Consider the following 16,611-nt stretch of genomic DNA (forward strand, 5'->3'; position numbering starts at 1 on the left):
TGTTGCCAACTATCTTTGCTGTTTCTATAATCAAGGTATAACACATCATCAATCTGCATATCACTGTCTATGGTGCTGGGAAATGCATCGTACATTCAGTATTTTAATAAATAGCGGCAATTATGTGAGTCTCTACGCAACGGAAATCAATGCAGTATGTCACCTGCATAAACAAATTTTTGGCACATGCATGGCAGTCTGATATGCTAACTGTCAAACTGTTAAAATCTCATTTCCTGCTCCTTATTTGTGAAAGGCGCAGGTAACACAGAAAATATCATTTCTTTTGTTGTGATCGCTCTGGAGAGAAAACGGCCAAATTAATCCGCAGCAAGCGATGGTTACAAAGTCTCCAAGAGAACGAGGCTGTTTCCAGCAGTGATGAGTGTCTCAACTTTTTGTTTACATTTTGCAAAGTGACACAGGCACTTTTATTGTAAATTTTCTTCTTTAAGTCAGTTCGAATAGGCCTTTGAGCACAGTTTTAAAGAAGATTTTACTTTACTTTAGAGGAGTCATTGTGAAATATTGTAGTGCATCTTTATTCATAACATCCCGGCAATTCAAAACCAACTTGCTGACTCGGAACCCAATGCTTGGGGGACTTCAGGAAGTTTTACTTCCTCTAACGGCTTTCAACTTGTTTTGTTTGATGTGGAGATGCATGGTGTCATTGCTACGACCCCTGTTTGCAGCAACACCCCCGAGCCCCCCCCCTCCCTCCCTCCACCCCCCTGCTCAGCAGGGCCCGGCGAGGGTCACAAACCTGTAATAAACAGGAGGGGCCAAGGCTCGATTTGGGAAAAATGGGCACTTTCCACGGCGTCTGAAAACGTCTGGAGTAATGTGCTAAATTATTGGGGTCAGTGACTCCCCCCGCTCTGTTGATTTGTCTGTGGACACACAAGGCTCACTCTGACATTGAAGGACATTTTTCCTCCACCAAGGACTGTAAATTAAGAGACATGCCTGCGCCAGAGCAGCTTATGTGAGCCAACGTGGATTGATGCGTTTTACTATAAAGCGCCCTCCATGGATGCAAAGGGAGACCAACGCAGAAACACACAAACACGGCCCCGCCAGGGTTTAAGGTGAAGAGAGCTGCGTTACTAAATTACATGTTAAGACCATGATGTCATTTCGGCAGAAATATTAATAATAAGAATAGAGGTGTTAAGTGTTCAATCAGAGGGGTTGTGTATCTGCCTGCACATGCCCCACACACACACACACACACACAGGCACACACACAGAGGCACCAGGAGTGTATTTTTAAACATCAGGCATCCACAGTTGCACTATTGCAGCTAATCAGCCTAATGAGCCAAAGATTGCAGCAGTAATCAGGCGTCATTAGGTTTATGAGTATTTATTATCGGTGGCACGGAAATAATAAAGAAGAGCACCTCTTGTTGATGGCACACAAAGGAGAGGAGCCTGGCAATCTGTTTATTAATGGAGCTCTGTCACCTGGCCACCACAATTCAACGGGCCAGGTCATCCATCAATGTTGGGCCCTGACACCGGGAAGATAGATGTACTTCCCTTGTTCTGACCTGAATGTTAGACATTTCAAAGCTGGCACAAAGAGCCGCACGTGGTTCAGGGTGTCGTGTAGGTGGCCTCAGGCAGAGCCCGTCCCCCTTGTTCGCCTCCTTGTTGTATGTTTGCATGTGTGTGTGTGTGTGTGTGCGGCAGAGAAACACAGCATATGCAAGTGTGCAGGAGAAGAGTCTATTTGTTTGCCTTCAATTCCAACCGTGCCTCATCTCATTTGCCTGTGAGCAATGTTTCACGCTGGTTCCAGCCAGCCCGGGCGGCCAGGGAAGAGGGCTTCCGAGCGGGCTCTCCTAGATGTTTTCTCCTCTTTTATTTTAGCTGCTTGCAAGTGATGTCATGCTTGTTAGGAATCAAATTACATACGTACTCACACAGGCCGCCCAGTCCATCTTGTTTGCTTTCTATTTGAAAAGCATTTTACATTTTCAGGTGGAAATTGGATTTAGAGCTGTATTTTTTTTCTTTTTTTTCTCAAATGCTTTTACCATGTTTGCTGCAAATATTAGAAATAATCTGAGAGCTGAGAGAGTGTCAGGGTGGGGGGGGGGGGGGGGGGGGGTTGTGAGAGAGAGAGAGCGAGAGAGAGAGAGAGACAGAAATGGAGCGGCATATATATATATATAGAGAGAGAGAGAGACAGAGAGAGAGAGGGAATCGAGCAACGCATCAACGTGTGAGAAACATCCCACATGCCCGTGGTTTGCAGCCATCTGATTCCTCTTGGGACGGGAGTGCACAGAGATTAGGGGGGGGGGGGATATTGTGAGACAGGAGTTTTATCTGTGCCTGTTCTGGGTGTTACTGTACCACTTGGATTAGCGCGCTCTGCATCTCCTTAACCCACAGGGAGGCTGCCATGTTCCAGCTCCGTTCAGGCGAACGCAACCAACAGGAAATATGATCTTTCGCGATGTATGCGCTTGTCGTCGCCGTTTACCTCTTCCATCTCTCTTGAGCGAAGCACACTCATACTCCTGAGATATTTCACGAGCGGCTGAGAGTATCAGTCATCTCGGTGCGGAGATAATATCACAGAACGGAAACCTAAAATTCAAAACTCTGTCGGGCGCTGCTTGCTGCTCAGGCGGCGACTTAAGTGACAATAATAGTCTCAAAGTTTAGAATTATATTTTAGTATTTGTCGATGATTAAAATGCCACTTGTAGGCCGCTTTTTACCCTCCACCACATCAGTGTCCCGCTCCCATAGCTGCAGATCCAGCTCACTGTATCTGAAAACAGGCTTACATTAGCCAGGAGTTATTTCACAGGGACAGCCAAGCAGAAAAATAATTCAAAGGTTTGCTTATCAAGAACGCCAGTGTGAAAGTTCAACAAATGATTATTCCTGAGTCAATGTTCACATAACTGGTGGTCTGAAATGGGAATGGGTGTCAGGGAGAGATTCTGATTCAATGAGTTAATTGTTATCAGAACTAGCCGGGGAGGATGGGAGTTGGAGGCGGCTGGGGTTCGCAGCTATTGGCCCGCTGGGGCCTTCATACGTGACAACACAACCTGAATCAATCTGCGCCGGGCATGATTGGTGAGAACGATTCCCTTCTTGCTTTGCCACATACGGGTGAGTTGGTGTATCACTTTATACACACACTGTCTTAAATGAGAAAAAAAAAAGTGTCGAACTGATCAGAGTTTCACTGGAAGGAGGTATGAAAAACAACACACAGGTACATCTTCACATATTCCTCAGAGGCAGAGCAATCTGACATGTTCGGTGAGTGTGTGCTTTTATATCGAGAAGGAAAATAGTTCTTTTCCAGTACCTGCCCGTCTATTACAGCCATAGAGTTGTGTCCTAGCAAGTTTTTCATTACCTCATTTCCATTCCATTAAACTATGCATCACAAAGAAAAATGCATGAACCCCTTGGTGATAAGTTATTCTAAATGTCTTGAAACAGTTGCTATTTTATGGGAATCAAGAAACATAAGCTGCAAAAACCAGTGTAATATTGAGATATCTTAAGCTACGTATAGTGTTTCAGTAAGGGCAATGTTACCTTTTGAAGTATACTGTGATAATAACCACACACTGTTTAGAAATACCTCACAATAACAAATAAATAATCAAAAAGCACATCAACATATAATCCTCATGCTCGCTTAGCCACTCATAGACCATATTGCATATGTGCTACTTATTAATTCAATACTTATCGTCATGCCAAACCAAAGGGTACATCTGACTAAGAAAAACAAAACATTAAAGTTTTATAGTATATTGAACCAATATACACCAAATGTACAAAATATCATCTTCCTGATATTTTGCACAATCCACATCTGAATTGTCTCAAAGCTTATAAATCCTTCTCTAACTCGTCTGCTTCTCTTTATTTCCATCTCCTCCATTGTGATTGGTATTGTCAGGTTTGTAGTTTGGACCCAAAAGTGGAACACACCAGGCAGGGGTAAAACTTCAAGGGTCTTTACTGAGCCGAAAACCAAAGTCCAAAATCAAGTCAGAACCAGATAATCCAAACAATCCAGGCAACAGTACAAAAACAGTGAGCTGAGACAGAATCCAGTAGGCAGGCAAAAGGTCATAACAAGGTATGGGCTACAGGAAAACAGGAAACAAGCTGGAACGACACACAGGAGAAAACACTGGGATGAACTGGCAAAGACTGACTGACTGACTGACAACGATAAGTGGAGACAGGTGTGCTTTGATGGGCTGGCAGATGATTGGCTGGTAGATGGTGCAGAGGAGACGGAGACAAGGTGGAACAGGTAAGAGCGGAAAAACAGGTAAACCAATCATTGGAGCTGAAGCAGGAGGGGCTGGATGTATGGGAACTGGACACAGACACAGAGCAGAAAACAAGACAGGCAAAAGGCAAACACAAAATGAACTGAATATGCATAATGAGAAAATCAATGGACCTCGGCTGGATTCCTGACAGGTATAGAGTTAATAAGGGAAATCAATGGGGGATAATGGATTTTCCCTGGATTCAAGAGTAGTCCCTAATATTTTGTATATTCACTGTAATGTGTATAATGGCCTCAAGGGATAAACTTGAGTTTTAAATGCATCTTGTCTCAGTGAAATTGTGGCTTTTCTATACGTGTCCTTGCATATACCGATAACAGATGAAAGGACAACACATTTTGCGCTGATTTTATTGAGACTTTATTAGATAAACATACAGTATCTCATTGTGCGACCGCATCATGTAAAGACAACTGATAGCAAGCTGCAGACAAATGTCAGAAATGGCTTCTGAATTCATTTCACCAACAGCAAACATGTTCATATCAGGTGAAGAAAAGCGGAGGGGGAAGAAACAGGATGAAGAACCCTGGGCCTGATGATGATAAATGTCACACTTTGAATCATATGTTTTTACTAAAACTATCTGACAGACCAAAGGAAGATTTATGAGCCTGTGGATTATTTGTATTTTTTCTTCGACTTTGCCATGGATGAGCCCTGGCACAGCCAGCACCAATTCAAACACAGCTGGCCTGCTCAGGGAAATTCATCTACCTTCATTAGGAATGCCAAAGTGACTCTGAAGATGCAATTCATTAATCCTCGGCAGTGAACAGTGTTCTTCATATTGTTATGGAAAATCAATGCGATTGAGCTGGAGGGCTGCCAACGCCGGCTTCCGTTGGGGAGCCATGGAAGATAGCTATAATTTATGCAGGCAGCATAGCCAGATCAAGGAAAAATCCCAAAACGCATCACGCAATGTTAGCCTTACTTAACCACAGGGTCGTCATCATCAGAGAACAACACTGTGCTCACAGTACAGGTGGGTCTCTGACAATGTGTGAATGAGGATGATAGATGATATTGCAGCACTTTGCTTCATCTGGCAGTCTGCGCCATCTTGAATCTACAGGTGTTCTCCTCACCCATATACTGTAAATGACCACCAGTGACAGACCATGATGATGCCAGTGGTGATTTTCCAACTCAGGAGCAATTTCATTATCTGTCAAACAAACACACATGAAGTTTTAAGCCATAACGAAACATTCAAGAACAAAAAAATCCCCTTCATAAGTAAAAAAAAAAAAAAAAAAAAAAATATACAAGAACTCGGTGAGCTTCACATTATTGGTTTCTCACCAGGGGGAAAGCTTAAACCACGAGGGAAGGTGTTTTTTTTCTGTGATTATGACAAGGAAGCCAGGATGAATGACATTTCATACACTAAAATGAAGAGAAGCTAATATCAAATTTCACCCTGCTGAGGGATGTAACATTTCATTACAGAGTATTGGCTGGATGTTAGAGCCTAATGCAGCATCATCAACAGAATCATTCTCCTCTTTTCTATTTTTGCCTCTTCACCTTAGACTGTATGGAAAACAAAAAATGCTTCAAATGTGAATACCCATCAGTTTATGACAGAATCAAACTGACTGCAAAATATGGAACTAGGTGTGATTTGCTAGTCAGTATAAAAGGCCACATATTAGTTATTTTCTGGGCTCTGTCTGGTCACTATGAATCTTGGATATACACTATACAGTGAAATTACCAAAGGAATAGAAAATTACCATGTCATTAGAGGTTTTGGTTCTATGAGATGATTCACAGAATATGACAAATCAGTATTAAGATCCACTCGCAAAACCTGATACTTATAGATAGCTTTGGAAGAGGGGAACATTTTCTAAAATATTTAGGGGATTTGCAAGTATACTATTAAAAAATTTAAGTTGCAGAACGGTGCAAATGCAGATATCTGCAAGTACAGTAATTAGCTGTCTAAATCAGTTTAAACTAATCACCAACACGCAGCTGAATACACAAAAGTATTCCAGGGAACTAACACAATATTAGTGCAATTAGGTTATTAAAAAAATATAGGGAAGGCAAAAAGTGTGCAAATAAACTTCTAAATGGCCGAGATGTGACTCTGCAACAGACATAACTTTTTGAGACCGGTGACTAGAAAGACTTTTTTGGGCAGCCAATAGCTACTTCTCCTTGTAGAAGAGTCGGCAACACTTAACACCGGCTTGAATTATGCCGAATTCTGACCTTTTCTAACTGCTTGTGTTTACATTTCTCCAGACCTCCGGAGGTGTGGCTACGCGAGATTAGTTATACGGTAACGCCGCTACCTTGGGGACTGGAAATCATTTCACAGTTGGAATGTTCAGGCTGTGACATTCATAGCAACATGTACCGTATAGATAAGGACGACTTCCCACTTTTCTTCCTCAAAGAAAAACGTGGGTAAAACTTTAATGCTCTTAATGTTAAACGTTTGGAGAGAAGAATATTCATGGGTTCACAAGCTCATGCGCACAGACTGCACGCTACAAAGTGAAGCTTGTTTTTCAATGCCGATTTAGCAACAGGAAGGGACAGACAATGCAGAGAGGAGCGTTGCTGCCTCCGGTATGTCGGCCCTGATGTGTTGTCCTAATATGAAAGCGGGGATGATATTTTTAATCATGCCGTTGTGTGACAATCCTTGTAGTTTTCCTCTGGTAGAAATGCTGCTGAAGCTCAAGTCATTCTAATTTGCCTGTCAGAGCATACAAATATTTGATTGATCTCTTATTGTGCCAAATGAATGTGTGGGAATCAAGAACTCAAACAGAGCAAACTAGAATAGATGAATGCTGAGGGTGGATAGTAGGGTTGGGCGATATGTTAAAATTTTCCAACCAGCCACCGTCAGCCCATCAACCGGCGATTGCCGATATATTCGCGCAGGTGTGTGTGCGGTGCGCATCACAGGCAGGGGAGTCCCCACACGCCATCTTCAGCAAACAATCATGGAAGAGCTCGTTGCCAAAAAGAATAAAAAAATCCCCTATTTGGGATTATTTTGATTTTAAACCGGACGAAACTGGCAAGCCGAAGGACCTGAATGAAGTAATTTGCCGTCTTTGCAAACGAGTAGTGCCGGCAAAAGATTGAACAGCTGTCCGACACTATTTGAAAAAGAGTCCGATGGCGTCAGATGAAGGAGCCTCCCTCCGCTTGCAGCCTCCAAATGAACAAACAGGTGTGGATAACATATTATGCTATTAAATGATCAGGGTGCACAACTGCACATACAGCTTTTGGTCTAGTTCTCAGATATGATTTATGAATTGATGTTGCTTTTCAGCACCAATCGATCAGACAGCAACCACTAAAGACGCTTAATTGTCATTTAGTCACTCACTGCCCTGTTTTGTGAAAGACTTGTCGGAAATCAGTGCAGCAAGAACGTGCATAATATGGCCCAACTCCAACTGCCAGTTCCTATTCACGCACGCTTTGAATTGCGCTTTACAGGTTAATTATTTACCATTAAATTAGACCAGTAAATTGGCAAAATAAAATGACAAAAATCGCCCAAAAAAATCACCCAAAAAAAATCAACCGGCGATAGACTCAGCCAATTGCTAATAGCCAATATATTTGTTCTATCGTCCAACCCTAGTGGATAGTGATTTACCAACACTGGGAATGAATATCTTTCCTAAATAAATCATGCATGTAGATTTGAGGAAATTAAACCAACTAAATGTTTTTTGTTTGTTTGTTTTTTTGCTGTTTTTTTTAAACTCAGTATGTTAATCATTCCAGTCCACTAGAGGCTCAGGCACATAGTCCTTAAATTATCTATCTATCTATCTATCTATCTATCTATCTTTTCAGATGCCCTGCTTCACATTCACACCAGGGTGTCACCCACAGCCTCCTATTGTTGCCCACTGAGCAGCTCTACTGGAGCAGTTGGGTTTTAAGTGCTTTTGCTCTAAGGCATCTCAATGGTAGTTGCTGAGAAAGGGGGGAGACAGAGAGAAAGAGTTACTCATCACCCAGATTTTCCCAGCCGGTCTGGGGATTCAAACCAGAAAACCTCCAGTCACAAGGCTGCCTCTCTCACCTGTAGGCTACCACCGCCTCAGTCCATCACAAACTTAAAATCAGATTCAGAAAAGATAAATGAACTCTGTTCGGAATGCACTTGTCCAGGCTGATGGTGCTTAAAAAAAGGTTTTGCCAAAGCTTTGACAACGCACGATCTCCCGCTGTTGTCAAAATTATACAGTATGCAAAGTACATCCAAATCAAAAGCAAATCAATTGCCAAGTGGATACAAAATAGGCCTATTTATTCGTTTGAGGTGCCAAAGTTCCCAAAAATGTAAAAGTATTTACAAGTTTCTATGGCCAGGGTGAAGAAACTGATATTGATTGCTGATATTTTCATTTCTGCGGGCCTGTAAGGGGTTACCTCTGTCTTATTCAAGACCTTCAAACCTTCAGACTGCCTCCTGCCTCTCTTTGGAAAAGTCTGTACACACTGGTGCAGGATGTGTGCAAATGAGATACACACACACACACACACACACACTTCGCTGTAGCAACTGGTGCCACAGCAAAGGATAGAGATGTTTCTAAGCTACACCTAACCTAACGTGGAGGATAACAAGCATGTATTCCTGACAGTTTCCTTTCAGAGTGTACCTTACAACCTTTTGCTGCTGCGAGTTTCGAGAAGCAGCCTGGTGAGTTTGTTATGTGAAAAAGGACCATAGATTTTCATTGAATGGGTGGTTAGCCAGCTAGCACTTTGGCTGAAAAGAGCTAAAAAAAAATATTGGATAGCACAGTATAGCAATACACAAGCACAGCAATCGCATCTATCCTTCTCACCACCAGTATCTGCAAAGTCTCAACTTGATGTCTGAGATAAATTCATAACCTCTTAAAAATAAAACTATTTCACCTTATTAACCACCAAAAGGACTGCAGCCTTTGCCCTGTTGGCATCATTTCACTGGGTTACTTGTGTATGTTTAATTAGTGTTGAGAACTGACAGGCCCGCTGCTCCAAGTTCCTTGATGTTTGCTGGTTGCCTTTGGCATCACTGACCACATAATCATTGCTGGGCACATCAGGGACAGGGCTTGATTTTCAAAGCCTTTCGCTCCACTGATTCGCTGTGCATCCATGAGATTGATCACAGTGGTTTATCTGTGGCAACATGTGCTTCATCCCTTCAGATTTGGGAGGTGGCCGCCTGAAGGGGTTGTGTCCTTGCTCCAGCTCTGGCTAAGGCACCACACAAACGGAGAGGGGGGGGGGGGGGGATTATGACAGCAATACAGCCACGGCCCATCAGAAGTTGCCTGTGGCCCCCTTGTGATTAAAGCAGTGAGAGGCAGAAAGAGGGACAGACAGAGAGGAAGAATAGGCAAGAGAGAGAAAGAGAGGGAGAGAGAGAGTGAAAGATACCATCAACTGTTGCTTCAAAAGAGGACAGATAAGGGTGGCCTAACATTCATTAGGTCTTCAACTCAATTAAACAGAAATTATTTCTTATCTTTCCCCTCTCAGTAAACTGTCAGTATATCAAAAGATTGAAACATTGCTGCAAGCCTGATGGCAAAATAATAATAATAATGAAAAAAAAAGCCTGAGGAGAAAAAAACCCCGCAGAAACTCTTGCCTCGTCTGTAAACAAGGCTGTGTATGGTTGTATAACTTGTATAATATTGCTCTCACATTTAAGGAGAAAGCAGGAGAAACTGTCTCCACAGTGATTAGAAAGCGGGAGTGGAATGTGAATAGATGAAAATGAATCTAGTGGCACTAAATCAAAGCGGGAGGTACTTGCTACTGTTTTCAGTATTCAGAAGATGGTGCTATTTGTTTGAGTATGCATTGTATTCATGAATCTGTTTATTTGCTCCCCGTGGCTTTTACAGCTGCCCTCTGCAGAAAGATTGTCTTTTATCAACACTGCTTGACACAGCCAGGAGTGCATGTTAGAAACATATGCACATTCTATATTAATTTGTTTGTGTTTCCATAAAGAATAGACACAAAATATGTTGACTGAAACAGCACTATTACTGCTACTACTACTACTACTACTACAATTACTACTAATACTACTACAACCAATAATACAGATTCTAGTTATTGTTACAATATTCATTTAAGCTGCTGTTTTTGTAAGCCTGCTGTCTTTGTAAATCTTCCACATTTTGTGGATCCTCTGATTGAAAGGCTTTTCCCCTTAATTTAGACAGTAAACCTTCCAAAGCATACAGTATGTTTTGGGTAATAGGAAGTTAGGAAGTGCCTGTAGTCTGGCCCAGTCATGCTTAAAAAGTAATCAGTAAATTATTAAAATCAAATCTAAAAACAACAGGTAGTCAGTGTAAGGAAGCTTGAATGTTTAGCTTGGTTGGTTGTGAGATCCTGTCTCGTTATTCTGCCTTTGCTGCAGCACTTTGCACCAGTTGCAGACAGGAGGGGGACTTTTTGACTGAGGCAAGAGAGGAGAGAGTTGGGGTAATTTGCACTAATTTGAGCGAACTCAAATCTCAGAGCCTATTCCACAGGAGACCTCAAGAGCACTTTCAGACGGTCAAAAAACTGTGGTAGTATAGCCAGAAGAACAAGATCATTATTTCCATTGCACTTGTTCTATATACTGTAAGTCAGAGACGAGCCCAGAGGGAAGGGAATTGGCATTGATTTTTCTTTAGAAATTGATTTTTCTCTTCACTGACAACACTGTGAAGGCTTCAAAAATATATCAACAGGAGTGACTACGAACAGCAGTAGTTCGTAAAGCACTCACTTCAACATTCAAACCTCTCATCTGATCATACGCTGGGGCACTAAAGGGCAGAATGACTTGGTGCATGTCACCTTTTTGAAGTTTGAACTTTGTGAGTTTACAGCATAAACTTGTACAATATGAAATAGCTATTAAATCAATTTCTGCACTCTGAAAGAAAGTATTAAACGTTGTGGAATGGACGTCTTTTTGTAGGGGCATTGTTGCAGCTGAACTGCCGCTTAAAGGCAAAATCCACTCTTAAACAGTTAAAAAAATGCTTCCAGCAATGTACCTTGCATTTCTGGGACCATTTTGTTGTTTGATGGTGTATTTTTCTTATTCTTGTAGATAATTTGTCAAACGTAGATGACGCAATATCACGTTGAGATATTTCCAGCGCAGCTACAATGGAGTTTGACAGCAGAGAACATTTCAGCTATCTAAAACATCAACGGTAAAAGTCAGGTTCTGGTGTCAGTCCCTCAGAGAGCGAGGGCTTCTTTCTAGACGCACCATTTTGCACCAACATTCAACAATCATACAGGGAGAAATCCATCATAGAAGAGGCAGAGATTTCCAGTTTCTCCACGGACAGCAGCCTCGATAGACCACAATGCAGTGCAACCACAGCTTGCATTGTTGTGGATCGGTCATCAGTAGCACGTGAAATACAATGTAATTTGACAATGTAATGTAATTTGAGTAACAACATTTTTTTGGACTGGAAAAACGCTAGTCAGTATCTCCAGCTACACGTATACAGCAAAGAGAACCCCCTTCTCTGGGGTTTGTCGAAAGGCATTCTGGGAAATGTAGGAAATCGCTAAGTGAAGTAGAAGTATTAAACGAGGTAGATCGAGGGAAAATGGATTGCAACATAAAGGTAAATCACTACACTTTATCACAGAATAACTCCTGGAATGTACTGAACATCAGAAGCTGATGATATCTAGCCGTGTAAGTATCCGAGGACGGAATTTCCCTTTAAATGGAATTCCTCCCTAAAGCTCCACAAATCCAGCTGCACAGGTATTTACATTAGCAGATTGAATGGACATGAAGTCTCAGCTCTCCTGATCTCTGCACAATCACTTACACACATGCTTCCGTCTCCTGCCTCCCCTCCTGCACGCCGTTATCTCCCCAATACATTTTTAATGGGATATTGTCAATAATTGTTACTGTGGTAGACAAGTGTGGCAGAGGGTACCCAGAGTTCATGTCTCACACATCATCGCTTAGTTTATAGGTCGGCTGACTGTGTCTGACAATGATTAGTACGGCCTGTCTCACTGCTTTGGCAGCCCCATATTCTTTGTACAAGGTCATGTAAATATGCACCATATTAATGTAATTATGCAAAATCATCCAGTGCAAAAGCTGTCCAGAACTGACATATCCCATTCAATTAGGAGGGAACATTGATACACTTACTTCCTCGGAAGTGACACACATTCTGCTACAGATTTCATCGCTCAGGGCCAATTTGACACACTTCCAGTTTCGCAGTGAGAGAACTTGTGTCAAGTGACGCGGTACAAAAAAAAACAGCGTGGTTCTGAGAAAGCATGGGATTAGTAGGGTTTCTCTGCCTGTGTTTTTAATATATCTATCAGTGCGTAGGGGACGTAATTACTTCTGATAGGTGGAACAAGGAAGTGGCTTTTAGGCTTGCGGAAAGCATTCCTCAGCATGATGACCGGAGGAAGTGAGATCAGATGCAATTAACAGCTGAGGGGGGAAAGTCACAGGGCACTAAATCTTATTGCTACATCGCATTTAGGTCTGTTGTTGTTAATTACTGAGGTAGCTCACGCAAGAGAGGGAAAATCAGCATTTTTTTTCTTATTGACTGCTTTGGTTTTTCTTTGGTTTATCACTACTGTTGTGCTTACAAAACAGTCGGGTGAAGATGCAGAGCAATTTTGTCTTACATCTGTATAGATTTTGCACTATTGTTTTTTCCCTTTTTCTGATGCCAGGCTTTACAAATTGTTGAACCGAGGTAGGAAACCTTTGCTGTCGTTGTTGTTGTTTGCTTGGTTAGAAAAATGCCAATTTAAACTGTGTAAAAGTTCAGCGCTCCTATCCTCCCCAAATGAAACATTTCCAGGACTGCTGTTGCAGGCCTGATACCCTCTGTGGTTTAGATTGACAAGCGTTAAATAGCTTGGCGGCGGCTCCTGTATGCTCTATTATCACAAGAGGACATATCGACTGTTCCTGTTTAATGCATCAAGACTCCTCCTGTTGCACCCTGTCTCTGGCCTTCATCTATGATTCATTTTTATTACCCATCATTCCTGGGACAGAGGCCCCCTGAGGCGTCTACATGGCACGTGGGGCGGAGCGGAAGTTAGCTGACACCTAATCTGCTCAATGATGGACCGCTGTTATTTATTGGATCTCTCGGTGAACCCTGATTCATTGACGAATGGGGCTAGGGGGAGATCAGGCATTCAGTGTACATAGACAAAACACATAATGTGGTGAAAGCAAGGTTACGGGACGGCCTCTGTTCCCATCTTATATTGAAAAATGCAATGAAATAAAAATTCATAGCATCCCCGCCATCCCTCCTCCCCCCAGCCTCTATATATATCTGCGTCAAGTCAAAGCCCAGCTACCAAGCCCTTCTGTATTCCTCAGATTACTCTAAACAAAATCACTTTGACCAACATACAGTGATTCTCTATGCTGACAACTCCCCTGCAGATAATTTCCCTGCCTGCCTCTGTGTACATATTCCCTTTCTTCGCCCTCTATCAAATTTAATCAGTCTCGGCTTTCCTCACAGGCGGCATGGTCAGTAAAAATGCAACACGACTGACAACAGTGGAACTCTATTAATTCCTCAACCACCATGGCTGCCGGTCCTGTGTAATATTTGTCTTAGCTTGGGGGGGGTATGTAAATTGTGTGGAATATGTTTCAGAATATAAACGATTGGGGATGCTTTCTCCATTGCAGTAACCTCTTTATCTATACTGTATGCGCATACCTTGGCTCAGCAAATGATTTGAATTTATTCAACAGCATGGGCCCACTTCTGTAACAAAACACGGCATATTTCCAACATTTACCAATATGTTTTACACTAAAAAGTGCCTCACATGTCCATTTAATGAACCATGGTACATGAAATGATATTCAACTTTTGAAGTATTTTTGTTTAGGCTATGTGTTCATATGCCACTTTCTTTCATTCATTATGAATATTTTGATTTCCCAGATAAATGTTAAAGGCCTACACAGACTGTGTGTATTATGTTTGGCCCATTGGTCACCTTACCCAATATGTGACGAGAGGATTGGCACCAAAATCATCTCTGTTTCTCCGGTAGAGAGCTCTGTCCGGTGCGCATGCTAACACTTTATCATACTGTATTTTAAGTAATTGTAGTTGACTAGCATTATCCTTGTCCCAACTTGTAGCAGTTCTAAGGCTGGATGGTTAGTTATTTTTTTTAAACCTCACAAGCTTGTTTAGAAGATTGGTAAAATAAGCAAAAGAATGGACTCTTTGGAACTGCTTCCAATGGCAGAACATCTCTCTTCGAGTGTAACTTCACTCACTCAGCCAGAAAGCTAATGCTTTTGCACTGTTGATTCATACAGTAGTGGACTTCACTAATGATGAAGACTGAAATGTGTTTTTTAGAAGTTATGAATCTACAGGCCATAGAATACAAACCAATACCAACTTTAGTAGAACATCTATCTTCATACTCTGGATAATGCTAGTTGCCTTAGCCTAATGTATGCTAAAGCATTAGCATAGCACAGAACTATCTGTGTTGGTGTAGTCCTTTAAGCCAAGCTCTGGACAATGAGTTGAATATTAAATGACAAGTAAATGAAGATTTTTCTGTTGGTTTTGCTGTAGACTTTTTTTCTTGGTACTGGAAGCTATGCTCACTAAACTTTCCATGAGGGAGCACAAAAACTAAACTGCCATGCCATGTAACAGCCTGCATGTTAACTCACTACTCCATTCTCTTAACTGGTTGCCCCACATAATGTGGCTTAGCCACATTATGTGGGGCAACCTATTCCTTATTAATTAGACATGGTCAGTCGTGGCCAGTAACTTTTTCTATGACCCCATTCTTACAACCATACTCAGTGAAACAGCTTCTCCCACCTGACGTCTCCTACACACATAAATATTTTGCTGGCTTTGAGTAAATTATTCAAATAAGACCCTCTGCCCCTAGACCAACCCCCCCTCCCCTTGCCCTAGGGTTAGAATTGAAAACAATAGAGTTCATATGCTGACATACCTCTTGCAATCTTCAATCATTTTCTCTAATGGATATGCACTGAAACTGAAGTAAAATGTCACGATTGTTCTGTAGATGCCGTACCATCGCTAATAAATTTTTGACTGGAGACGGTCAGGACTGATGACAGTCATCATGACACATACATGTGCAGTACTTCCTGGACTGGAAGTGCCGTTTTAGGCTTTGACTGGATAAATGGCTTTCAGAATCATGTAATTTGTTTGGTGGTGTACAGCTGAGGCAATAAACATTCCTCTGAGTGTAAATCATCGTGTTTTTGCCTGAAAGCCCCAGTAAATGCCTTCTTCTGACCATGTTAGTTTTAGCTAACCCATGCACACAAAGGCAGAGAGGCAGACACTCGTGCATGCACCTGCTCACTCACTCAAACCAAAAACAAAGCCTAGATGAAAGATGCTCAAAAGTAATTGAAGTATTGAGGCATCCCCCTTAAAGTCACCCATCAAGGACACACCAAGTTTATTTCACATCTCTAATAGCCCTCCCTAACTCTCACTGAAGAACAGAAGGGGCACATATCTGGAGGATACTGTTGTCTAGAGTGTTTCAAGCCTGTCAGCTTTTGACAGCGGCAACAATGAAAACCAACCAGAATAGGTGCGGGGTGAAAAGAGCCTTCACAGGTTTATACCTTCACTCTATCTTCCTTCAGAAGACACAGAATGGAGGGATGGTGTCTCCTCCCAGGGTGGCTTCTTGCACCTTCCGTCGTCAGATTAATAAATAATCTGTGAAAATGTAACATTATCGTAATGGCTTTCAGGCGGACTGGTTGCGATACCGTAGGTGCGGTGGAAATCTATCTCTTTAAAAATGAATACGTTAAAGAAAAGGTTTTCCATTACCCACCCTTTGCATTTCCATTTCACCTTGTTCCCTAGCCCCTTGCACTCAAGTTAAGTGTTGTACACCCCCGAAAGTACTGAGTGCATGGATCTCTGTGTGTGTGTGGCTCCTCGGAGGAGCGCATGGAGTCAAAATGTCACAAGAACTTAGCGCACAATAGCAACTTTCTTTGGCTTTGTTATTCATATGGAGTTTATTGATGCAAATCCTTTAAACAGGCTCAATTTGAGTATAATGTGCCTGTGATTAACATGATTAATTGATCGTTTATGGGACACAGTCATACATGCCATTGTGTCTATGTGCATGGAAACTGGCTGTCAGGCAG

Source organism: Centroberyx affinis, unplaced genomic scaffold (assembly GCF_046629955.1).
Source record: "Centroberyx affinis isolate AG114_WGS23_722 - 3 ecotype Tasmania unplaced genomic scaffold, CSIRO-AGI_Caff_v1 ptg002365l_1, whole genome shotgun sequence".
In the NCBI taxonomy this organism is placed as follows: Eukaryota; Metazoa; Chordata; class Actinopteri; order Beryciformes; family Berycidae; genus Centroberyx; species Centroberyx affinis.